Genomic DNA, 26,824 nt, shown 5'->3' on the forward strand with positions numbered 1-26,824 from the left:
ATAAGCGTTTCAAAATCAGGATAATCTTGGAAATCGCAATACCCGAAATTTAAAATCCTTGAAAAAGCTGTTTTCACAAAACGCTTAAAAAACATACCAAATCAACTCGGATCGAGCTGAATTTTGGTCTGCAGACAGTAAACACACGAATGTGGAGAATAGAAAAATAATTTTCATAAAACTCTAAAAATATCCACATGAAATAACGAGTGCACGAAAGGGTAAAAATCAGTTTTAAAATTTAGTGCACTATTCATTTGTACAAATCCACAAATCACATTTTAGCATGAAATCACACACCAAAACAGTCCTAACCTAATCTAAACTACTGTTAAACTGCAGCAAAGGACAAAAATTAAGCTAATTATATAAAATTGTAAACAAACTAATCTATACCTAATCTAAACAAACGATAATAATACTCTATTCTAAACTAAGTACTATTTCTAATTCTAATTACATTATCTAAATGTATGAATCTAATTAAACCTAATGTACTCTAGATAATTTAATTAACTAACTAATTACTAATCTAGTATTAATTCTAAAACCTAATTAAAACAACTAATAACCTAATGTTAGTCTAACTAGGGTTAGGAACTAACTATAATCGACTAAGGTTAGTTACTACTATGGTTAATAGGGTTTACTAAGTAGGCTAGCTAAGATTAGTTAACTAACTATGGTTAACTACCTAGGGTTAGGAACTAATTAAGCTACTTAAAGTTAATTAACTAACTATGGGTTAATAGAAGTTAACTATCTAACTAGGATTGACTAGAGTTAGTTTCTAACTAAGGGGAGTTAGGATGGCGTTTTAGGATAGGGCATTGACTTAGGTTAATGCCACCTTAGAGTTACTACTTATACTAATAGTTAATTATTATTTCCTAAAAATACTAATGTGAATCTAAATTAACTCCTAACTTAAATGTAAACTAAGATTAGCACCTAAGCGTACACAGTTTTCTCATACCTGAGCTAAGACAAATCTTACCAAGTTAATTAGTAGCTACTCAATCCTAAATCAATCTAATAAATTGGTAAATAGGGCTCTCAATGATAGACCACGAATTTGGTAGGAGACTTCCTCTCTCATTATTGCCTTAATAGCACATTAAGTAAGTTTTCAAAATCCAAAAACCGTCCAGCCTATTGGCTCATGCATTTTTCATTGTTTCATTAAAAGCAAGAGAGCCATTTGAAAATCTTGCCCAAAACATCACACACGTTTTTGGTTGGATTTAAAAGAGAATATAACATTCAAGACCTTTCCCCAAAATCATGTAAACAAACTTTTAAAGGTCCGTTGAAATTCAAAAGGGGTTTCTATATTGGAAAATGTAACTCTTTGGTAAATTGGCTGGACACACTTTCATTAAAACTTTCCTTAAAAGCAAATCACGAATTTGAAGGAGGTGTCTTCATACCAAAACGTATTCCAACCATAAAGACCACATTGCCCCTTATCTAAAATCTACATTACTTAACTAACTAAGCTAAAATAAAAGTAATCTAACTATCTTAAAATATATATATATCTTAGTCTAGGGGCATGAATAAGAAATGAAATCAAAATCTATATATGTTAACCACTACACACAAAATCAAAATTACTTGACTAATTCTAAATTGCTTAAAACGACATACACTGAACCTAGGCATTATAATTCTTACTTAAAACATTCAAAAGCAACCTACCAAATTCGAATTAATACAACTAACACAAAGCAAAAACTACCTAAATCTAAATATAAAGGAAATGTTCTATCCTAATGCACATACATTATATCTATAAACTTTAATTAATCTATAGCTATACCTATTCTAAAATGCATCAAAGATTAAACTAATATATTATTGCCTACAGAATTTTATCCAAACATAAACTAGACACTACATAAAATACTATATTGAATCTACACGAAAATGCAAATTACACTAACTACACCTAACAACATAAATCTACTCACGCATCTAATTACACAACACAAATACATGATAATGACAGGAATTTTAAACTATGAAATATAAATATCAATCTAACTAACATGCTGTAAAATCAATAGAAAAGACAGAAAACGCTAAATCAAAAACCTAATACAATCGGCTGACCTAAAACTAAAACAGAAAATTATATTTAAACTAAATCTCATCCATGATTAAATCACCTTAAATCTACACAGGAAATTCACTAATTTAAACTTATTAAAAGACATTTTATCAAACTAATATACACAGAAAAATGCTACAGCTTAATTAAACGATAATGCAGATATAGATATTCAATAACATTCAATATGATTAAACATAAACTAACAGATAGAAAATGCAGTAAACACATCTAATTACGCACTAAGCTGGACGAACCTCACAGAAGATGAACATGATGATTGGACGACACCTAGAAAAACAGAAAACTAAAAACTCGATTTTACTTTTCTTACATCTAAAAACGCATAAAACAAAGGAATAATACCTAGACCCTAAGGTGCTGGTCTATGCACCACAAGTCTACACTAAGGCTGGAAATACATTCAAAACGCACACATCACTCACAAAAAATAAACTAAAAACAACACATACACACATTAGGTTTTAACTAGAAGCAGTGGATGGGAAGATCTAACCTCCAGGGCGATACGACGATTGAGGGGAAAGGCAGAGCGGACTTTGCTTGGCTTTGCACCGCAAGGGACCTCGTTGATGCTGGGAATACACCATGAAACAGTATTGTACAGTTGCAACACGTTTGAAGTCCACCGAAGATGGAGGATGAACCGATTCTCGATCGGGTGGCTTAGAAGATCTGATGGAGGTAGAGTCGATCCCTCTTGTTGGAGTGTCTCGCACTTCCACGCAAGAGAAAGTGTCTTCAACCTCTGTTGCACCTGCAAAACACAGCAACCATGGTGATTAGCCAACAGGGAAGAAAAAAGAACTGGAAAGGTATGAAAGAAAGGCAAGGGAGAAAGCTTGGATCTCAAGCATTTCTTCAAGCTCTAATGGAGATGGCATGAGGTGAGGGATGAGAAGGGGCTGGACCAAGATTCGTGCCCCTAGGGCACGAAAACCAAAGCAAAGACAGCCCAACAATGGGCATCAACTTCTATTTTAACGATTTGCCCTCTTTTGTGAAATTTCCAAAAAAGGGTTTAAAAATAAAATAATCTCTGGGCGCCTCATGTAGGAGGGGGTTTTTAGAAAATGAATTATGATAAAGCGTGAATGGGTTTGCTGGAGTGGATCATGCTTCATTTTGGTCCAGATCCAAGGTCCAATTGGCCGATTTGGATCCTGAATACCCGATTCAACTTCGAGGTTTGACCCGCAACACTAGAAATGCCATAATTTCCTCATTTTAAGTCCGATTTCGATGAAATTCGAACCATAGCTTCCTAACATCAATATGCATCTAAGTGTGGACCTTAAACCTATAGATGATGCATTTATGCAGTGAAAATGTGTTAAGAAAATGTAATATTTATGCATCATCAAATACCCCCATGCTAGAATAATTGCTAGTCCCTAGCAATATACTCTACCCTCGCAATGAAGATATAGACTACCCAATAACATGAAAGCTCTTATTAAATAAATAAACTAACTCACTTTCGTAGGAATCACGGTTGCATTTAGCATATGCAACAAGCCCTTTAAACCCCTGGGTTACCCCAGTGGACGAGTAAGGTCTCGTGAGGGTTTGCAGAGATGCTACCCACAAACATCAATATCATGCATGAATAATTTTTCAGAAATACTAGGCAATTAAGAACTCATTGTAAACAAATATTTCATGTAATCTACAATCTCAAAACAAATTCAGAAATTTCTATGCCACCATAGTAAAAATCTTTTTCTACACTTTTCTAAAGCTGTAATTATCTATGAATTCTCTCAGAAAGTCAGGTACTATCATGTTATTACTCATTTATCCTCACCTGTATATTTTCTGCATAGTAATTCACTATCATTCCTAAGCAATGAAATTTTCTCATTAAGCATATTCTTTTTCTTTTGATATTCAATTTTCACTCTTTTTTCTTTCTTCTAACTTGAGCATTATTTCGAATATCCAGTCTTGTGACCCGTGTAGCGAGCTTTGGGTCAGTGACTCCCAGGCCAGACAACCTTAGGGCACCAGATACAGAGTATCCCTCGAACTTAATTGCTCGAGTCACTAAACCTTCTATTTTAATAGTTTACGTATAGTCTTCTTCTTGTCATGTGCAATGTCTCTATCTCTTAGGCTTTTTATGCAGTCCATGTAACAAGCTTTTGAATCGGTGGCTCCCAAACCAGATGGTTTTAGGGCACCAGGTGTAAAACACCCTTCAGATTCTACTTACTCGAACCACAAAGGCCACAAATATCGACTAGATAAGAAGATGATATCCTTCATTATCCTTTTTATCAAGAGACTCAAACACTTCATCTTGTGTCTGAGTTCCACTACTAGGATTCACGAAGACATCAACAACTAAACGTAGCTCTATTCTATTAAGCTCATTTTCTACAACATCTTTCAAATGCTTCCTTTTTCACAAAACACACTGTGCATACTTATACTTAAGTGATTCAAAACTTTATAACAATCAAATGATATCTTTTCTTTAAACTATTTCATAAACAACTACTCTATTTAAATCAGATCAGAAAAAAATTTCACATGGGGCTTACAAATTTCTAAATTGTCAGATCATGCAGATAAACACTCATATATGCTACAACTTATTCTCAAAAGACCTATTTTTATGAGTTTTAAGCTACCAAACATAAAAAGTTTTTGAAAAATTTTGTGCATCTAAACCATCCCCCCATGCTTGAATGACACTGTCCCTAGTGGCATACAGAATAATGCAAACATGCAATGCAGATGCACACTACAGAACAATAAAATAAATAAGGGAGAAAGGATTGATACAACCTGGCATGCTCGAGCCTCTGAAGCAGGCAATTGACTGGACTTTGCACCACCACTATGCATGTATAAATGCATAGTTTTCTGCTAATTTGGTCAATGTTTTACTTCTGAAGGCATTCTTCATGTCGGGTTACTTGAACTCATACATTGATGGATCGGATGTTCATACATGTCAACAATGAAATTCAACATGAAATCAAAACAAAGTTAAGAACAAAACACATGAATAACTAACTACTTTATTTCTAATATGCATATGATACATAAAAAAGAACAAATGAACAAACTACAAATTCTAACATCTAAATCAGCAACTAACCTATGTTAGAATTATTCTATTCAATGAAAATAATAAACCTAAATCTAAATCTAAATCAGCAAGCCTAGAACACATATGATTCACAAAGAAGCACAATGAACTAAATAAAAGTTCTAACTCATTAAACATCTAAACTATGTTAGAAGTACTCTATGAAAATCAAGCTACATCTAAATTAGCAGGTTAAATAACTACTCTATTTTATTCTATGTCAGAATAATCTAATTACTTTCTAGGTCAAATACTCTTTGTCAAGCAATATCAAAATAATCTAATTATTCTATGAAATAAAAGCAATTCTATTCTAAATCAAAAAATCAGTAAATATAGGAAATCACTGTTATGTTATCTAAGACTCACTTGTCTAATTAGATCATTGAGGCATGGAATTTCAGTGAATCCTAGGAAAGACAACATGTGAATCCTATATTTTCTAACTATGTTAAAACCTACAAACTAAAACAAATAAAAAAACTACTAAACATATATTAATAAACTGAAATCTCAGAAATAATCAAAATATCATCGCCGTTCCCCGGCAACGGCGCCAAAATTTAGTTTGACTTTTGGAATGCATATTTTTAAAAGATATTTTTCGATAAAAACAAGGGAAAATTGTCAACCAAAGATATAAAAACCGACTTTCAACAGAAGTGGCGAGTACGGGTCGAATCCACAGGGAACGGGATACATTCTGAATTAATTCCAAAATAACAATTTATTAATAGAACAAAGTTTTACACTATGTCAATATTACAATTTAAAGTAAATAACAATCTAAACTACGAAAATAAACTAAAGTAGGAAGCTAAGTCTTCTGCAGATCTCCAGGGGCAAAATTGTCTTTTCACCACATGTGCAGTTGCACTTCATATCTGAAATACACCTGTAAACCTGTTCTAACTTATCAACCTACACAATGAAAACATAAAGTCAGTAAACTAATAAAAATTAAATCTAAATTATATCTACACTTAATGTTAAACTAAGTCTACAATTAAACTACAGTTAAATAAACATAGAAAACTAAATATACAACTTCTAAGTAAACTAACTAAGAAAATGCATGCTAACTACTCTAACTACTATGAATTCACTAACTACAATACTAGAAAACACGAAAACTACACTAAATCAAACAATTAACTAAATGACTATTTTGTCCCTAAGGAATCCAAAAGTGGACTCTGACAGCTTTTTGTAAATCAAATATTCGAGGGGTCAAACGAATTCCAATTTTTCTGAAATCACTTCTATTCTGTAACTGACAGACCCAAGAATCTGACACACTTTACATATTTGAAAAATACGTTATGGATCTCCATATATAAGCGTTTCAAAATCAGGATAATCTTGGAAATCGCAATACCCGAAATTTAAAATCCTTGAAAAAGCTGTTTTCACAAAACGCTTAAAAAACATACCAAATCAACTCGGATCGAGCTGAATTTTGGTCTGCAGACAGTAAACACACGAATGTGGAGAATAGAAAAATAATTTTCATAAAACTCTAAAAATATCCACATGAAATAACGAGTGCACGAAAGGGTAAAAATCAGTTTTAAAATTTAGTGCACTATTCATTTGTACAAATCCACAAATCACATTTTAGCATGAAATCACACACCAAAACAGTCCTAACCTAATCTAAACTACTGTTAAACTGCAGCAAAGGACAAAAATTAAGCTAATTATATAAAATTGTAAACAAACTAATCTATACCTAATCTAAACAAACGATAATAATACTCTATTCTAAACTAAGTACTATTTCTAATTCTAATTACATTATCTAAATGTATGAATCTAATTAAACCTAATGTACTCTAGATAATTTAATTAACTAACTAATTACTAATCTAGTATTAATTCTAAAACCTAATTAAAACAACTAATAACCTAATGTTAGTCTAACTAGGGTTAGGAACTAACTATAATCGACTAAGGTTAGTTACTACTATGGTTAATAGGGTTTACTAAGTAGGCTAGCTAAGATTAGTTAACTAACTATGGTTAACTACCTAGGGTTAGGAACTAATTAAGCTACTTAAAGTTAATTAACTAACTATGGGTTAATAGAAGTTAACTATCTAACTAGGATTGACTAGAGTTAGTTTCTAACTAAGGGGAGTTAGGATGGCGTTTTAGGATAGGGCATTGACTTAGGTTAATGCCACCTTAGAGTTACTACTTATACTAATAGTTAATTATTATTTCCTAAAAATACTAATGTGAATCTAAATTAACTCCTAACTTAAATGTAAACTAAGATTAGCACCTAAGCGTACACAGTTTTCTCATACCTGAGCTAAGACAAATCTTACCAAGTTAATTAGTAGCTACTCAATCCTAAATCAATCTAATAAATTGGTAAATAGGGCTCTCAATGATAGACCACGAATTTGGTAGGAGACTTCCTCTCTCATTATTGCCTTAATAGCACATTAAGTAAGTTTTCAAAATCCAAAAACCGTCCAGCCTATTGGCTCATGCATTTTTCATTGTTTCATTAAAAGCAAGAGAGCCATTTGAAAATCTTGCCCAAAACATCACACACGTTTTTGGTTGGATTTAAAAGAGAATATAACATTCAAGACCTTTCCCCAAAATCATGTAAACAAACTTTTAAAGGTCCGTTGAAATTCAAAAGGGGTTTCTATATTGGAAAATGTAACTCTTTGGTAAATTGGCTGGACACACTTTCATTAAAACTTTCCTTAAAAGCAAATCACGAATTTGAAGGAGGTGTCTTCATACCAAAACGTATTCCAACCATAAAGACCACATTGCCCCTTATCTAAAATCTACATTACTTAACTAACTAAGCTAAAATAAAAATAATCTAACTATCTTAAAATATATATATATCTTAGTCTAGGGGCATGAATAAGAAATGAAATCAAAAATCAAAATCTATCTATGTTAACCACTACACACAAAATCGAAATTACTTGACTAATTCTAAATTGCTTAAAACGACATACACTGAACCAAGACATTATAATTCTTACTTAAAACATTCAAAAGCAACCTACCAAATTCGAATTAATACAACTAACACAAAGCAAAAACTACCTAAATCTAAATATAAAGGAAACGTTCTATCTTAATGCACATACATTATATCTATAAACTTTAATTAATCTATAGCTATACCTATTCTAAAATGCATCAAAGATTAAACTAATATATTATTGCCTACAAAATTTTATCCAAACATAAACTAGACACTACATAAAATACTATATTGAATCTACACGAAAATGCAAATTACACTAACTACACCTAACAACATAAATCTACTCACGCATCTAATTACACTACACAAATACATGATAATGACAGGAATTTTAAACTATGAAATATAAATATTAATCTAACTAACTATTATCATCGCAAAATTTTTACTTTTGCAAGTCAAACTGACCTTTGAAAAAGATTTTGAAAATAACTCGCCTCCGTTTTTAAAATGCGGGATAATTTCGAAGAATGGGACTCACCTGTCGGTACGAGGTTCAACCGTTCCTGGTGCCTTTACCAGGGGTAATTGAACCAAGGATCAATTGTATACTTAACTTTGCTCAATTTGTATAAATCATGTTCTATTTCCTAAATGCACAAAGAATCAGGCATGCGCTATGAATTTATGAAATTGTAGGTTTGAAAACATGATGTTTGCTTTAAGATTTGAAATACTTGGAAATTTTGGCAAAGATAACACTTGGAAAATCGTGAACCATGGTGAGAGAATATTTCTGAGGAAAATGAAAATCGATTTCTGAAGAAATCTTGAAGTTTTGTGAAAATCGATTCTGATGAATTTGAAATAACTTTGAAAAACTTGATTTCTTTGAATTAGAACTTGGAAATTAAAGCTATAACTTGGAAAATCAAATTTTGAACTTTGAAAAATACTTGAAATATCATTTGAAAACTTAGAGTTTTGAGAAAATCGATTTTAGAATAAGACTTAGAAATTTTGAGAAAATTGATTTCTCTGAATTGAAATTGGAATTTGCAAATGAATGAATTGAATAAATATGGATTTGAAAGACTTGATTTTGAGGAATTAAGAAAATCCTTTTTGTATTTTTTAGAAATGCAGTGTATTTTTGAAGTTAGCCTAAGAGTGTAGGTTGAATGTGGCTAATACGAAGATTACAAATCTGGGTCTCATTCGTATTCTGACTATGGCCATAAATACAAATTTCACCGAGTTTGTCAACTCCCTAAGAGCTAGTGCACGTGCCATTCGTGTAGACCATGGTGAATTTATAAAAATGTGCATGAATTGGCATACATAGCAGTTATATATCAAAGTTTAAAACTATATGCAATGCAAATCCTAATCTAAGCAGAAATTGAAATTCTTATTCCAAATTTAATTACAATTTACATCACTAATTGAATTTAAATGACTGAAAATAAAGTCTTCAATGTCCCTGCAAAACTAGAAAACTTGTTAGATATGTTGGCTTTTCTAAATTTATCCAGTAATATCTAGAAATTACTGGATTTTGCTAGATATAAGCCATTTTCCATATAATTCCCTTATATAAACTTAATAAAATATGAAATAGGATGAAATAAATATGAAAATGGAATTTGGAATTTCGAAATTGGGGTCAAAATGACCAAAATACCCCTGATAGCAAGACTATGGCCTTGAAATCATGGTTTTTAGAAAGATATTTTGTAAAATATAATTTTTAAAATACAAATAATGATAAATTAACTCAAATATGATATGACATGATTAAAATTGAGAAAATTATAGTTTAGAATTTCGAAATTGAGGTCAAATGACCAAATTACCCCTGATAGCAAGACTATGGCCTTGAAATCAAGGTTTTCTGAAATAGATTTTGGTAAAAACCTGGGATTTATGATTGAAATAAACATAAAATCAAACATGAAACATCCTAATGTGATTCTAAACATGAAAAAACCCTAAAAACATGAACTTATACACGAAAATCAAGAAATATCATAAATATCATGATTTTGGCAGTGTTTTTGGATCTTTCAGGTACCCTGTTTTGCAATTTGATCTATTCAAGCATCAAATGAATTCTAAATTTGATAAAAATCGACACTTGTACTTATTATAACCCTCAAACCAGTTTGGAATCATAAAAATATATTTTTGACATTATTCCCATTCAAAAATTGCATTAAAACCTTAAAATAAGCTATTTTTTTCCATGGTCACATACCAGTTTCAATGTTAGACCTGAATCAGGGGTCAAATCATCATAGAAATTTTTGAACTTTTACATAAGTAAACTAGACATAAAAACAGATATTTCCCTTTTTACAGATAAGAAAAATCATCTCCGGTTAGGGAGAAACCTCTCCGGCAATCTGGACTAAAATTTAATGAATCTAGCATTGGTTAAAACAGATACTTCGGGTTGAAAATATAGAAATAAATAGAAAACGTAATAAAAAATTTCTAAAATTTTATCAGTGAATAGTAGATAGAAAAATAATGAAACTCGTGTTTTACAGATCATGAATCGGATCTATGGTCTGAGATCTATGATCAACCCAAGTCAGATTAGCGTTTTGGTAAACTCTAACGAGTTTTAAATTTTAAATCTGATTCTCTGACAGAGGAAAAATAATAAACAGAGACTAAAAATTGTCAAACTTTCACAGTAAATAGTTCACATCAATAGTAATCTACTACACTTTACGGATCTTGAATCGGATATCAGATAAGAGAAATATCACAACTGCAAGTTACCTATGAATTTCAATATCGATTCTAAACGACTGAAAATTACGGTTTAATCTTTTATTTTTTTGACAGGGTTCCCGAATTCCAAAAAATCCGAACTTTTTACAGTAGTTCACTGACATATCCATGGATCAGATATTAAAAAATCAAAAATTTACAGTGAGTACTTCAATACGAAATAACATGTTCTTTGCTGATTCAAGCTTAAAACACACAGAAATTTGATAAAACCTAATAAAGCATGCATTAATCAATAAAAACAATAAATAAAATACCAAAACAGTAAAATAAAATTGATTTTTATGCTAGAAAACATGTAATAAACATAAATAAGCAAAGAAATAAATAAAATACAGGGAATCTATGGCTGAAATTTCTTTCACCTTTGAAATCATGGATTTAACCCATTTAACGGGTAAATCTCACGTTTCTTTGGTTAAGAACGTAGAAAACATACCTTTCATCGATTCTAACGGATTAGAATCCTGGAAAACAGCATGAAATAGGTTTATATCATCTTCTTGGATTGAACTTGAGGTTCTTGATGGTGATTCCATGGTTTAAACCATGAAAAGGGAGACTCCCATGGTGAAATCTATTGAAAAATCATAAAAAATTAATAAAAACTATCAAAAAATACTAAGAAATCCTACCTTGGATGGTGCAGCAATGGAGGGAGCATCTTGGAGGAGAGAGAAGGTCCAAGAAACTGCTGAGAAAGCCTTAGGGGTTGACCTCCCCTCTAGCCTCTTTAAATAGAAAAATAATTAGGTTAAAAAAAAGGCTAATTAATTCCAATTTTGTCCCTTTTAAAAACCTATCTCAAACAATTAGTGGGGGGAGATTTTTCCTAATTGAATTTGACTCTTGACCTTCCTAATTAAGCCCCTAACTAACCTAAGACTCCTAATTAGACCTCTAATTGACCTAAAAACCCCAAATGTGGCGCCAGTTGGGTTTTTCAAAAACCTATTTTTTAAAAACTTTAAAATCAAAGTTAGAAACTAGAGTGAAGATAGGGGTTTTTAAAATTAAATTTTGACTCACCTAGACATCTAACCTAGGTAGGACATTGACTAATCCTAGTCTAACCCTGACTTTTACAAATGTGGCGCCACCTTGAGTGGGCCCTACTTGAATTTTCAAAAACGATTTTAAAGCTTGAAATTGAGAGAATTTTCAAAAGATCTTCAAAAGTAAACTTGAAATTAAAAGTTTTGAAATGACATAGAGTTCCAACTGGGTCAGAACTCCTCTGGATGTGGCGCCAACTCAGTGGGCCTACATCAAAGTTTTAAAATTTTGAAATAAAGACTAAAAATAGCTTTGAAAAGGGGTTAAAATCATATTTGAAATTCAAAGTTTTGAAAATAGAGTTCCAAGCGAACTGGAACTCTGAGCCAGAGTCCTGAACCAATTAGGTCTCTGAGATTTTGGATTTTAAAAACCAAATGAAGGAGTTTTTAAAAGATTTTATCAAAAAATGGTGAAACGAGTCAGAAAATACAGTCAAGGTTAGACTCTTCACTCAATCAGAACTCTGAAATAGAGTCCTGGATTAACTGGACTCTACAAAATGACCTAATTTTTGAAAACAAATAGAAAGAAACGAAAAAAAATGGAAGTAAAAACAGACTCCTGACTGGACTAGGACTCCAGGACAGAGTCCTGATCGGACTGAAACTCTAGATTTTTTGGTATTTTTCTGAAAAACAGATGAAAGAACTTGTGAAAGCAGTGAAAACAATAACAAATATTGAAATAAACCAGAGTTCTTATTTAACTGAGACTCTAGAGACAGAGTCCTAATTGGACTAGGACTCTCAGATTTTTTGATTTTTTGAGAAAACAAATGAGAGAATTTTGAAAAACAAGTGAAAACAGGATGAAATTGAAGTTTTGGTTCAGAGTCCTGATCTAATTAGGAATCTGAGAAAGAGTCCTGATTCGATCAGAACTCTAAGAATTTTGGTTTTCTGATAAGCAAATGATGAAATTTGGGCAAAGCTTTTGAAAACCAGTGAAAATGAACTTCGGATAGAGTCCTGATTCGATCAGGACTCTGGGGTAGAGTCCTAATTCGATCAGGACTCTGGGATAAAACCTCAGAATTTTGAAATTCTTTGATAAAAGTGTAACAATTTTGATAGATTGAAAGATTTTTGAAATATTCTTTCAAAATTGAAATCAGGATCAGAGTCCTGATCCAACTAGGACTCTATGAACAGAGTCCTGTTTTGACTAAAACTTTGAGTTTCTGACTCATTTTGAAAGATTTGGTTGAAAATAGGTAAAAATAGTGACAAAAGATAGAGTCCTAGTCCGACTGGAACTCTTAAGAAGAGTCCTAATCCGGCTGGGATTCTTGAAGAAGAGTCCTAATCCAACCAGGACTCTGGGATTTTAGCCAAAACAGTAGATTTTGAAAGGTTTTTCTCCAAAACATATAGCAAAGGTAGTAAAAAGTAGAGTTTTGATCCGACTAGGACTCTAAAAAAAAATAGTCCTGATCCAACTAGGACTCTAAGATTTTTGAGATTTTTGATAAATAAAGGAATCCAGAAGCGACGCCATCTAAATGGGTCTCATTTGAGAATTGAAATCGGTAGAAAATTGAGTTTAAAACAAATCCATATTGTTTTCTGAGAAAACATTTCAAAATATAAGGTTCTGGGGGTTGGCAAAATGACAGAATGCTGATTAAAAACCCAGGTTTTAAAATTGATTTTGAAAGAAAAGTTTTAAAACCCGAATCTGGATTAAATATTTTGAAAACAGGAGTGCTGGATCTCGAAAATGAGATGTAATGACATGCAATGCTATGCAATGCAATGAAATGACATGTCAGATGCATGTAATGACCTGTAGTGACACATAAAATGCAAGCACTAGATGAGGGTGAAAATTTGGGGTGTTTACACTAACATGCTGTAAAATCAATAGAAAAAGACAGAAAACGCTAAATCAGAAACCTAATACAATCGGCTGACCTAAAACTAAAACAGAAAATTATATTTAAACTAAATCTCATCCACGATTAAATCACCTTAAATCTACACAGGAAATTCACTAATTTAAACTTATTAAAAGACATTTTATCAAACTAATATACACAGAAAAATGCTACAGCTTAATTAAACGATAATGCAGATATAGATATTCAATAACATTTTATATGATTAAACATAAACTAACAGATAGAAAATGCAGTAAACACATCTAATTACGCACTAAGCTGGACGAACCTCACAGAAGATGAACATGATGATTGGACGACACCTAGAAAAACAGAAAACTAAAAACTCGATTTTACTTTTCTCACATCTAAAAACGCAAAAAACAAAGGAATAATACCTAGACCCTAAGGTGTTGGTCTATGCACCACACGTCTACACTAAGGCTGGAAATACATTCAAAATGCACACAGCACTCACAGAAAATAAACTTAAAACAGCACATACACACGTTAGGTTTTAACTAGTTGATGCTGGGAATACACCATGAAACAGTATTGTACAACTGCAACACGTTTGAAGTCCACCGAAGATGGAGGATGAACCGATTCTCGATCGGGTGGCTTAGAAGATCAGTGGAGGTAGAGTCGATCTCTCTTGTTGGAGTGTCTTGCACTTCCATGCAAGATAAGGTGTCTTCAACCTCTGTTGTACCTGCAAAACACAGCAACCATGGTGATTAGCCAATAGGGAAGAAAGAGAATTGGAAAGGTATGAAAGAAAGGCAAGGGAGAAAGCTTGGATCTCAAGCATTTCTTCAAGCTCTAATGGAGATGGCATGAGGTGAGGGATGAGAAGGAGCTGGACCAAGATTCGTGCCCCTAGGGCACGAAAACTAAAGCAAAGACAGCTCAACAATGGGCGTCAACTTCTATTTTAACGATTTGCCCTCTTTTGTGAAATTTCCAAAAAAGGGTTTAAAAATAAAATAATCTCTGGGCGCCTCATGTAGGAGGGGGTTTTTAGAAAATGAATTATGATAAAACGTGAATGGGTTTGCTGGAGTGGATCATGCTTCATTTTGGTCCAGATCCAAGGTCCAATTGGCCGATTTGGATCCTGAATACCCGATTCAACTCTGAGGTTTGACCCGCAACACTAGAAATGCCAGAATTTCCGCATTTTAAGTCCGATTTCGATGAAATTCGAACCATAGCTTCCTAACATCAATATGCATCTAAGTGTGGACTTTAAACCTACATATAATGCATTTATGCAGTGAAAATGTGTTAAGAAAATGTAATATTTATGCATCATCACAATGCATCACTAACTTAATCCAAATCAATCTTCATAGTTTTATGGCCACTAAAATTCCTACAATCACCGGTTGGGCTTGGGGAGGGTTTGCCTACTTGGTCCTCAATTACCCTATCATTAGATATGTTCCTTTCAATAAAACTTTGAAAATGGAAAAAACAATTGAAACTCTATCTTTTTCAAAAAATGGGCAAAATAACATGTTTTTTTAGAGAAGTATTTAGAATACAAAAACTTATATTTAAACAAAATATTAAAAAAAAATCAATTATGGATTAAATTGGATCAGATCTTGGGTTTGGATCATAATGATTCTTGAATATGAATCTCATTATTCCTATATCCTATGTTTCTCATAGAAAACTCTCATATATGTGTCTATTTTTTTTATCATGTTTTATAAAATTAAAGCTGAATTAGACCAGCACATATTATTCACCATTTTTTTGGTGTCTCATTCTTTTATGCCATTTTTTCTCAGCCATCTCTTTAAATGTGAGACCTTTCAAACAACATATTCACTATGTAACTATTTTTTCCATTTCACGTATTGCTAACTATGCTTGAGAGATGGGCCACTTGCATGTTGGCTCAAAGTTTTCAATAGATTCATCAAAGACATGCAGTAAACATAGTGCAGATTATAGAACAACTTGGGTGTTAGATTTGTTAAATTTATTTCATTTACTATGTTTTCTATTTACGGTATGGTAAATATGAAAAATCTAATTTCTCCCTTTTTAACTTAGGTAAGTTTCAATTTTCGAATTGCTTAATTCAAGGAGGAGATAGAAGAGGGATCATCATGAATCCTTTAAGTTAGGGATATAATAGAGGTCGGTGACTTGTTATGGTTAACTTTTATTTTTCAGTGTATATATTCTATAATTTATAAAAGACCAATAGAAAAATCAAAATTCTTCTTCTCTACTACATCTTTTCTTCGATATTATTTTTCTACATGGTATCAGAGTTGCATGATCTATAGGGAGTGCTATGAAGAAATAACCACCTAACATAGCTGCATTCATTCTTCTCAAGCTGCCATAATTGTGTGAACATACTTTTCGTTTCCAACGTGACCAAAGCTACAACATCTTTTTGTGGTGCTTTTCTTGTCACCAATCATGTCGTCTGATGGAAATGCTATACAAGAAGAGAAACATCGAGATTTGTGGTTCTCACAACCCTTAAAATGCATCTACCTCCATGGTTTTCCAAGTCGTCATGCGGCGTCCTCTAGTGCATTGATGTTCAAACCAGTTTCCATGCTTATGTTGTCCCTAACACTCCCAACTCTATGAATCTAGTACCCCAATTCACCCGTGATGAGTATCAAAAGCTAAGGACATTAATCCACCAAGATAACCCACAAGTTAATCTAACATGAAAACGCTTCTCTTATTCCACTCTTTTATCCTTTTCTCAATGTTGTATTATAGATACGAGTGTTACCAATCATATGACCAATGATTTGTTGAATCTAAATAATTCATCTATGGTTTCTGGTCCACCCATCGGTCTACCAAATGAAGCTTCCACTCGTGTGACCCACATAGAAAATATCAATATTTCTCTCAATTTTGTCTGAAAGAAAGACGTGTGTTCCTGATTTTATATTCAATCTCATATCCGCAAATAAAGTTTTTCAATATTTAAATTGTGAAGTTTTTAACAATGATTACTATTGGATCCAAGACCCATACTTGAAGATAAAGATTAGAGCAGGTGTAAAACCTATAATTTTTTAAGAGAAAATAAATAAAAGAATCATCTTCTTTCGAGTTAAAATTTGTGTTTTTTTAATCTTTTATTATCATTTTTGTGTGTTTATAAGTTTAATTATATCTTTTCGACAAAGAAGGGTAAAATGGTTATTTTAACTATTACAGTAAATAAAATATTATTAAAACATTCAGTTTAATCATTTTAACGAGTCCTAAAACAATTTAAACATTTTTATAGGGGTTTCGAACTTAACTAGACATATTCTAATGATTTTTGGAATAATTTCTTAAAAAGGGTCATTTGGTAATAAATTTTCTTACAAATATTTTAATGGGATAAATTACTGTTTTAGAACACAATTTTTGTCTAAAATTAGATTATTATCTGCTAAATAGATTTCACTAGATTTCATTTTCATTTTTTTGTTTTTAGTTTTGTTGTTTCATTTCATTTTTTTTATTATTATGCCTTTTTGGGGTCGGACCCGAACCAGGTCCGATCCGGACCCGATGAAACTCTTGAGCCAGACCGAACTGGATTCGACCCAGACCCAACATTTCCCCCTTTAAACCCTAACGCAAACCCTCATTTCCTTTTTTCATTTCGCTTCTTTCCCCTTCCACGCAGCTCTCGAGCACCTCAACCCTTCCCCATTTGCAGATCAGCCAGAGCAGCGCCATTGTTGACCCTCGCCAGCCGACGCCCTCCTTCCTCTCTTCTTCTTTCTCCTTCTTCCTCCCCTTCTTTTCCTCCTTCCCCCGTGTTTTTTCTCTGCTCGTGTGCCGACCAAATAGCACCACCATGGCGAGCCACCAGCGTTGCTGGGACATATACTCTGTTGTCGCACCAATTCAGTGACCCCCTCTCTCTTATGAACCCTCCATTGTTGACGCCGGAAGCCACTTTCACCTTCTGTGGCTGCTGTCGGACATCTGACCTTCTAATCGAACGCCAACCCCTATTGGGGTTTCCGCCAAACGTCCACATCTCTGCCACCTTTGCACGACCGCCCAACGCCGAAGGGTATCTCTCTATTTCTTATGGTTTGCAGGAGTGTGCATATGGGGAAAATAGAGTCCCTGTTCCCCTTTTGATTTATGGAATTAGTTTCCCATTCGATTTGGAGAAACCGAGTTCCCTCTTTACTTTGAGAACTCGGTTCCCCTGTGATTTCGAAATCCCCATGTGTTGAGTGTGATTCCTTCCTTTTATGTTGTTTAGGGTGCATATCAGTTGGGTGTTCTATCCCAACCAAGCGACCCTAATCTGGGTTTTGCAAATCACGCATGCGTGTTTGCTTAGTACCCTGAGCTCTCCCCGATCAGAACCCCTTTTCCCCTTGCTCACTGAATCACAGATGTGCGTGAGATTCGATCACTCACTGTTGTTTCTTTTTTTTTTTCTATTTTATTTTTTTTATGTTAATGGGCTTAATTACATATATACTATTGATTTGATTTTTAGTCAGTAATTCCTCTGTTTCTTTTATGATGGCTGACTCTTAATGTTTTCGCAGTATAGTCTATGCACTCGATTCCTGACATTGGGAATCATGCAAGGCTATTGCACATAATACTAGGGATACCTTGGCAGTGTTGATTTCTTTCCAATTTGGTTTTCGTGTTGTGGATTGGATTTTTAATAAGTATATATATATATATATATATATATATATATATATATATATATATATATATATATATATTGTCACATTTGAGTACCTTGATATGTGTACCATCACTGGGTTGATGCATGGGCAGCGTGCGACCATAGGGTGCTGTCCAAACTTACTTTGAGCTTGTTAGTGTGTCTCTTTGAGGTTTTCGCCAATCAGGTTATCGATTTGTGTTTTGATTCTTATTGCTCGTGAGTGAAAGCATATTTAGAATTTATCATTGTGTGTGCAGTTGTAGCACTCTCTCCTTGTGAGAGGGACGAGTAGACCGTGTCGTGTAGCACTTGTACTGGACTTTCAGGATCCCGAGTTCCGTTACACTTTTCATCGCATAAAAAAGGTAGGATTCTTAAACTAAAATTTTAGAATGTTATTCATGTTGTATGATAGAATCTAAAAGTTAGTTAATATGCACACCGAGTTTGTAGCACAACCACATTGCTATCAAATATTAAAAATGTATTGTATTGTCTGTATATTTGTGCATTGCAGGTGCATAGCTGAGCAAATTGCGCGATGCTTAATGCTAAGCATCACATGCATATAAAATGCCATAAAAAAAAAGAAAAAGAAAAAAATACAAATGCAAAAACATGCAAATTGGGTAACTACTCGTGGTAAGTAAGTAGTGCAAGTGCACCACAGGTTAATTACTTTCTTGAATTCAACACTCTTCTACTCACACACTCACTTAGTTATAGATATCTAAGACTATTGACAATTGTAGTTCGGAGACCATGCTTGACATGGTTATAGTTAGTGAGATATTGGAGTGTGTTTGTTGCAGGTATATGTTTGACATTGTTGTGAAATGAATGGTTGAATGTATATGTGAATTGACTGCCATCAAATGCTTGGAAACATTATTTTTATTGAGCTTGCCATACATGCGAAATTCGTATAATAAAAACATGCTTAAAATGAATGTATCATGTTTGTGATGATGATGACATTTTTCTATATCCTGTTAATGTGTGCAAATATGATGTGATGTGTTTTGCGCATGAACGAGTGAAATTATCTATGTATGCATAATAGCTCATGTGAGTGTATCTTGTGTTAAGTAGGTTGAGATTAAATCATGTATGAAATTATGTTAGAATTGAATCATGCATGTGAGCATGTATAGTTGAATCATGATATGATAGGGTCATGCATGAAAAGTGAATACAAATCTGTTATGTTATGAACATGCATGAGTGCATGTAAATTTGAATTATGCAAGTGGCATAGATTTTGATATCATGCATGAGAGCATATAAATTTGAATTATGCAAGTGACATAGACTTTGATATCATGCATGAGAGCATGTAAGTTTAAGTTATGTAAGTGGCATAGACTTTTGAATTCATGCATGAGGGCATGAAAGGGTTATCTTGTGAGAATATAATGCTTAACTTTGACCTAGGATTTAATAATAAAGATAATCCTGGACCATGGGTCTATTTGAGACCCAAACAAGGCTGGGCTATTTGAGATGGTTGTATCCATTCTGATCTCGTGTCCTCCTAGGAGAGGAAAGGACGGTATAAGCCTCGTGGGACATGTGTTTTGAGGGCTGAAGGAGCCTCTTGTCCCTGTCCCATGGAGGTAAAGGGATAGGTCTACCAGTGAGTCCTAGGTGGTAGTACCACAACTCTACAGAGTTAGGGATGCATACCCAATTTTTTGCTGGCGATTTTGGTTTGGTGTAGGCCAAGCTCTGGGACTATAGGTCCGTTATCCCAACCGCTGCACTGTAGGGTTGAATCATTCAAAAAAGAATCAGTTAAGCTATAGAAGGGCAATAAAAAATACATAGAATAATGAATACTTCTATGGTTGTTTCTGGATGTCTATACTCTCTTTTGTACCAGATGGGTTTGAATAACAAGAGAAATAATTAATTAGATTTTTAGGATAACTGCATCCATATGCATAATCATATATTGTGAACATGTAGAGACTTTTAAGTTTGCATGATTATTGCATATGAATTTTGTTACATGTGAATGAAAAAGACATGTTTATGATTGGTCATGTGATTTGACTTGTTGATACAAGCCAAGGGCTTGGTGGATGCACATGAGGTGCTTGTATGTGCAAGGCACACGAGAAGGGTTAAGATAGGACCTGTTTGGTTATTATAATTGAATGCAAAATGCATAAATGTCTGATAAATGACATGTAAATTTGTAGTTAAAACAATGCATGCCTTAGTCATAAGTTGGACATGAGCATGTTCCTTTTGAGCATAAAGAAAGTGAACGATGGAATTACATGATATATTACACTTTTACTTCACTTTGGAGTATGCTATAAACTGTTAGTTTCATTCATTTTTGCAAATGATTATCATGTATATGAATGAATATCAAATTGAATGCCATGAATTAAAATGAGAATGAATTTGAGTTTCCATGCATACAAGTGAGGTAATTATGAATGCCATGAAATGAATGATGGTTTATGTTATTGAATATCATGTTCTTATTATGATGTGGATTCCCTTGACTCTCATTTCTAAAATCATGAGAATTACACTTGATTGCATCATTTCAACTTGAATTGCATTCTTTAAGTTTAGTTTTGGTTTCCTACGGGCATGTGGTTGATGCCCTACAATATTTATAGATAACTTCATGGAGGATTGAAGTGAAGCGCAGGTTGCTGCGTGGCTGAAGGCCCTACTCTTACCTAGTATGATTCTTGGAGGGATCAGGCAAAAGTTTGAGTTGGTTAAAATCTTGTTTAAATTTTACTTGTTTGAATCCTTATATTTAAAGAAGTGTAATATTTTGGAATGAGAACATTTTTAAATTCTGTCATTTCATTCCTATTATGTTCTTGCATATGGTTTAGAACTTTAATTTTTTACGTAACTCCTCAATTATCTTAAATCTTGATATATTTTATCTTTCATATTTCCTTTTTTTTTTATGTGAGAATCCCTTAGAGTAATAGTCTCAATCAAGTTGTGTCTATGGATGATTCCCTATTGGATTTGATACTGGGAGACTAATATACACTCGCGCTAGCGCTCAGGTGGGTCATCTAGTATTTGAAACAGTTGAAATGTGGCCATAGATGAACTTGTTGGCATATTACTTTTGGGAAGCATGTGAATTGTTTATATAAATAAAAAGTTTTAATTTTTTCTCAAAATTTGGGGTTTGGAAAATTTTTAAAAGGTTGGATTTTTTAGGGACGTTACAGCAGGATGGTTGTATAACGGGTTATATTTTCTTGAGATGGGTGGTAATATTTTTCTTCTTTATGGCATTCTCTGTTAGGACATTTATCCAATGCTAGACTTGAAACATTGATAAAATCCAAGATGATTGATTGCCATTTATTTCTTGATGAATGTTTCATTTGTCATATGGCTAAAAAAACCCGATCCGCATTTTTGAATAGTTCTATATTCATATCTACTATGTTTCAATTAATTCACTGTGATATATAGGATGGATACAAAACTCCATCATTATATGAGGTGCATTATTTTCTCACTATTGTTAACAATTATAGTCATTGCACATGGGTGTATTTAATGCGACACAAATCTGAAGCACAAATTGTTCTTCAAAATTTTAGCACCTTATCGTTAACACTCGTGTTTTGAGCATCAAATCTGATAATGAATCTATTTTTTTTAATAAAATGCAATCATATCTTAGTTAAAAGGAGATAAATCACCAACATAGTTGTATTGAAACGCCACAACAAAATGGCATTGTCGAACACAAGCACAAAGACCTCCTCAATATTGCTTGTGCACTTAGATTTTAAGCCAACTTGCCCATACATTTTTTGGGGGAACGTATTCTTACGTTTGCCTCTCTCATAAATTGCCTTCCCTCAAAACCATTATTCTGGAAAACTCACTTTGAGCTTCTCTACAACAAAAAACTCTGGTACAATCATATGAAGATATTTGGGTGTCTTTGTTATGCTTATAATATGCATCATTTGCACAAGTTTGATAGCAGGGCTCAAAAATCTATTTTTGTTGGCTACTCCAATGGTCAAGCCGCCTATAAAGTTTTTGCCTTTAAAAAACAAGAAATATTTTCTATTAAAAATGTGCGATTTTATGAAAATTATTTTTCTTTTCAAGGTTAATACGACAAGGGAAATGATGAGAATAATGTCATTTCCATGGTCATCTCTGAATCAGTTGAACCGGATCCGAATGTGAAATTAGTCCAAATTTTTTTATAGAACTCGAGAAACACATCCCAGAAATCCCCAAATCCTAAAAATTAAGAACATGGCAATAGAATTCAGCCAAACCAAGAATACAAAAATTACACTGTGATACCCACAAGAAAATCCCAATGAATTCTCACTCAACCATTCTATCTTCGAGATTAATGTTACGCTACAGCCCCCATTCTCCAATTAGATGATTCAAGTGATGCAGTTAAGAGCCTACAATATCTTCTATCTTAATATTTGAGTTATGAGTTCTTTTTAGTAACACATAGGGTCTTCCTCGTTGCCCTTACCCAAGTCTAAGAACCTGAGTCTTTCAACCAAGTCATAAAATATAAACATTGGCAAGATGCCATGATCACAAAAATTAGGGCACTAGAAGAGAATGATACTTGGACGATTACGAATCTCCTAGAAGGAAAAAAGGCTATCGTATGCAAATGGGTCTACAAGACCAAGTGTAAGACCCACAATTTTTTCTGAAGAATTCACTATTTGCATAGAGTTGAAGGGTATACTTTCGTGTGTTTATGATTGTAGCACGTAATTAGCTATAATTTGATTATGCTTTATATTTTGGCTCATTATGCGCGCGACCCGAAATCGCGTAAGTACAATATATGAGTAAGAAGACCCCAATTCTGGATGAATTAACTTCTGAAAATTTAAGGGTAAGTTCATAATGTATGTATTTAGTTTGTCCTTGAATTTGGGACCCATACGACAAAAAAACTTTGTCAATGCATGTGAATTACGAGAATTGCTTATCGATAATACGTGAGTCGTAATGAGTGTATTTCTCGCAACGAAGGGAAATTCCTCTAAGGATATTTGAGCATTTCATGTCAATCAAGATTTTGAAAATGGATAAATAATGTGTTGAAGACAAATCTTAGTTTTAAATCATTAAATAGGCATTTGTTTTATAACAATTAATTAGTGTTTTGGATCTGGAGTTGGCCCAGATCCATGGATGACCCAACCCCTTTATGCGCCCCACTAGAGGACGTTTATGGCCATGAGGACCAGCTGGTCAATGGTTGACCAGCTGGGTAGTGGCATCATTGAAAAAGGATGCTTTGCTTGAGAAGGGAGGGCCACGATTGGCCAAGCCCTTGGTTCAAAGCCTCATGATGAGGCTTAAAGCTTCATCATGAGGGGCGTTTTTCCAAGAGAGGAAGGCATGGGGCTGCACCCCATGGCCTTTTGGTAATTCCTTTAAAACCTTTTCAAATAACAAGAATCGATTGGCTGGAAAGGGTGGCAGCCTTGGGGCTCCCCTTGCAATTTCTCAAAGTTTTAATGGCTTTTCAAAGCCCTTTGGATGGCGTTTTTGAAAAAAATTTAGAACAAAATTAAAAAGAAGGTGTTGATTGGCCTTGTGGGAGGCCATGGAGGGGTGTGTTTCACCCCACCCTCCATCCATTTCGGATTAATCTTAGCCGTCCATTCTAGAACCCTAGGTACTTATACCTAGGAGAAAGAAGGAAAGCCCAAATGGGCGATTTTCCTTCTCTCTCTTCTCTTCATTCTTTCTCATTTTCCCTCTCTCTTTCCCTCATTCACTCTCTCTTCTCTCTTTCTCCAAAACCGTGAGAGGTGTGAGTGCTAAGCACCATCTTTGTGGAATCTCCCAAGCTTCCTCTCCATTGTTTGAAAGCTGACGAAGGTGAGATTCACCATTCCCATGACTACCAATATGTTTGTAAAACCGTGAGCTACCATGTCGCATCTCAATATTTGTGGTTTTCATGTGAGCAAGCTCTCATGCTTTCCTTTCATTTTGGTGAGAAAATTGTTCCCCATGATCTCTTTTCTTATGAGAACCGTGTACTCCTCCATGAAGGCCATCTTCCCATGGTAGGATTTGCCATGAATGGGAAATGGTCGTATTAGGTGTTCTAAACTCCAAGTTGTTATTTTGTTATTTCACAAATGCAAACACACACATATGGCACCGTGTTATTCTCCTTCTTAAGTTGTTTGATGCAAACAGTGTGGTTATATGATGCGCCCTTGCTGTAGCATAGATAATCTTTTCATTACTCATACTTTCTTTTGGTTTTCCTTACAGTTCTCCATGATTTTTTCTTTGGGATTGGTAGCCTACGATTCTGCCTTGTTATGGCAACAAATCCAGGCTACCCTGGTGTGTTTTAGATGGTAAGGAGGCCTTTGGACCCACCCTTTTTGGGTTCGGATGAGGTTGGCCTTGGCTAGCCGACGTCGGGCCAGGGTGGCCCCACACCACCAGTTTCTTTCCCCTCTTTTCTGTTCGGCTAGACCAGTCCAGGTTGCTGGATGTGTCCAGCAAGGGTGACGCCAGACCATCCACAATCGGTTCAGCCTAGGGCGTCTCTCTCTTTTTCCATTTCGGTCTTGCGCAACCCATAGCAGTGCCCCTTTTCAGGTGGCAGTGGGTTCGGTTTCCCTTTAGCCTGACACGATCTGGACCGAATCTGGTCCAGATCTGTTAGAGGCCCTTAGCCGAACTGGGTTCGGCTAAGGGCACCTTCGCCTTTTAGCCCCAATGGCTGACGTTGGTGGGCCTGCTGCAACCGAGTTGCAGCAGGTGGGTTGCATCCAGATGCAAGCCACAGGCCTGCATCCTTTGCATTTTGGTGGTGGCCGAGCCACATTCGGGTCTGGACGTGTGGTCCAGACCGTGCTCAGGTCTGAGCATGCCCAGCGTGGGTCTGGACTAGTAGGTCCAGACCTGGGCCTTTCCGCGTTGCCGAGACCAGCACCTGTGGTCTTCCCCTGGACCAAACCCACTTGGTCCAGGTGGTTCGGTTCCTACAGCAGCTGATTGTAGCCGCCTTGCAACTGGGCTTGCTACCATCCCCTTTTCGTTTCAGTAGGCTGCCAAAGCGGCCTTGTCTTGTTTGGTGCCCCATGGCACTGTGCATCGAGCAAGTGGGTGGGGTCTGGAATAGACCCGCACCCTCTTCGTGGGTTTCCTGAACCATGGGAACCACTTCATGTATGATTATCCAACCTTGTTAGCGGGCTGCAGCTTTTTGGACTGCATGTAAGCATAGAGAGTGGTTCCCAAATTGCCCCGACAAATTCATAGATTCCGGCTCATCAAGTCATGGGCAATGTGAACGCTTACCAAAGCAAAAAAATAAGTGTAAGGCATGTGTCTACATAAAGAAATAATAACAGTAGATGCGCGTAGTGTGGTTTCACACTCATACATTTCCTTCCCTTTTTCGATATGTTATGCATAGTGTTCGCAAATGATATCGTAGCAAAGTGCGCAATAAGATAATATAAGGATTTTAGGTAATTAAGAAGCTTACGGTGTTTGTTGAATCGTAACACTTAGCTCGAAATGGTATAATTGCGGTGTTGTTTTTGTCGCACACTCTAGCACGAAAGCTAGTGCATAAATGTATGCTAACATCTGTTCGTATAATGTTATTATTGGGCACAAATCACTTTGACAGTAAAATGTGTCCCGCTTTGTACAAAAGGGACTAGAGGCACTTGGTATGGTTGAATGGTCTTATGAGACTTATGTGATATTGGAACGCCTTGGCGAGTTTTTGGTGAGGGTGATGGCCCCGCCTCATGAGACGAGCTCACCTATGTTAGAGATACATGGTTTATATGCTTTTACACGTTCGTGATTTGTTTTAGAGATGCCTTACCGTGGCTAAATGTTTCTAACTGTCTTATTGTGAAGCTCGATGTTTTGTATCGTCACATTGCTAGTTCTCGTACTTGTTGGACATATAAGTCCACTTGTATCTATGCACAATTCACAATAGCTTATCTGTTCTCCATGACATATTCTCTTGTGTTGTTACATTGACTGACTATGTTCTGTGATGCGTATCAGGTTATAGTAACTATGAATTGTGGAATGGATAGTCGTGATCATTTTCTCATGTTTTGCCTAATTGCATTGACTCATGTTAGTTGTTATCACTTATTGGTCCATGTGTAGTTTTGTCA

Source organism: Nuphar pumila, chromosome 1 (assembly GCF_984573655.1).
Source record: "Nuphar pumila chromosome 1, dmNupPumi1.hap1.1, whole genome shotgun sequence".
Classification (NCBI taxonomy): Eukaryota; Viridiplantae; Streptophyta; class Magnoliopsida; order Nymphaeales; family Nymphaeaceae; genus Nuphar; species Nuphar pumila.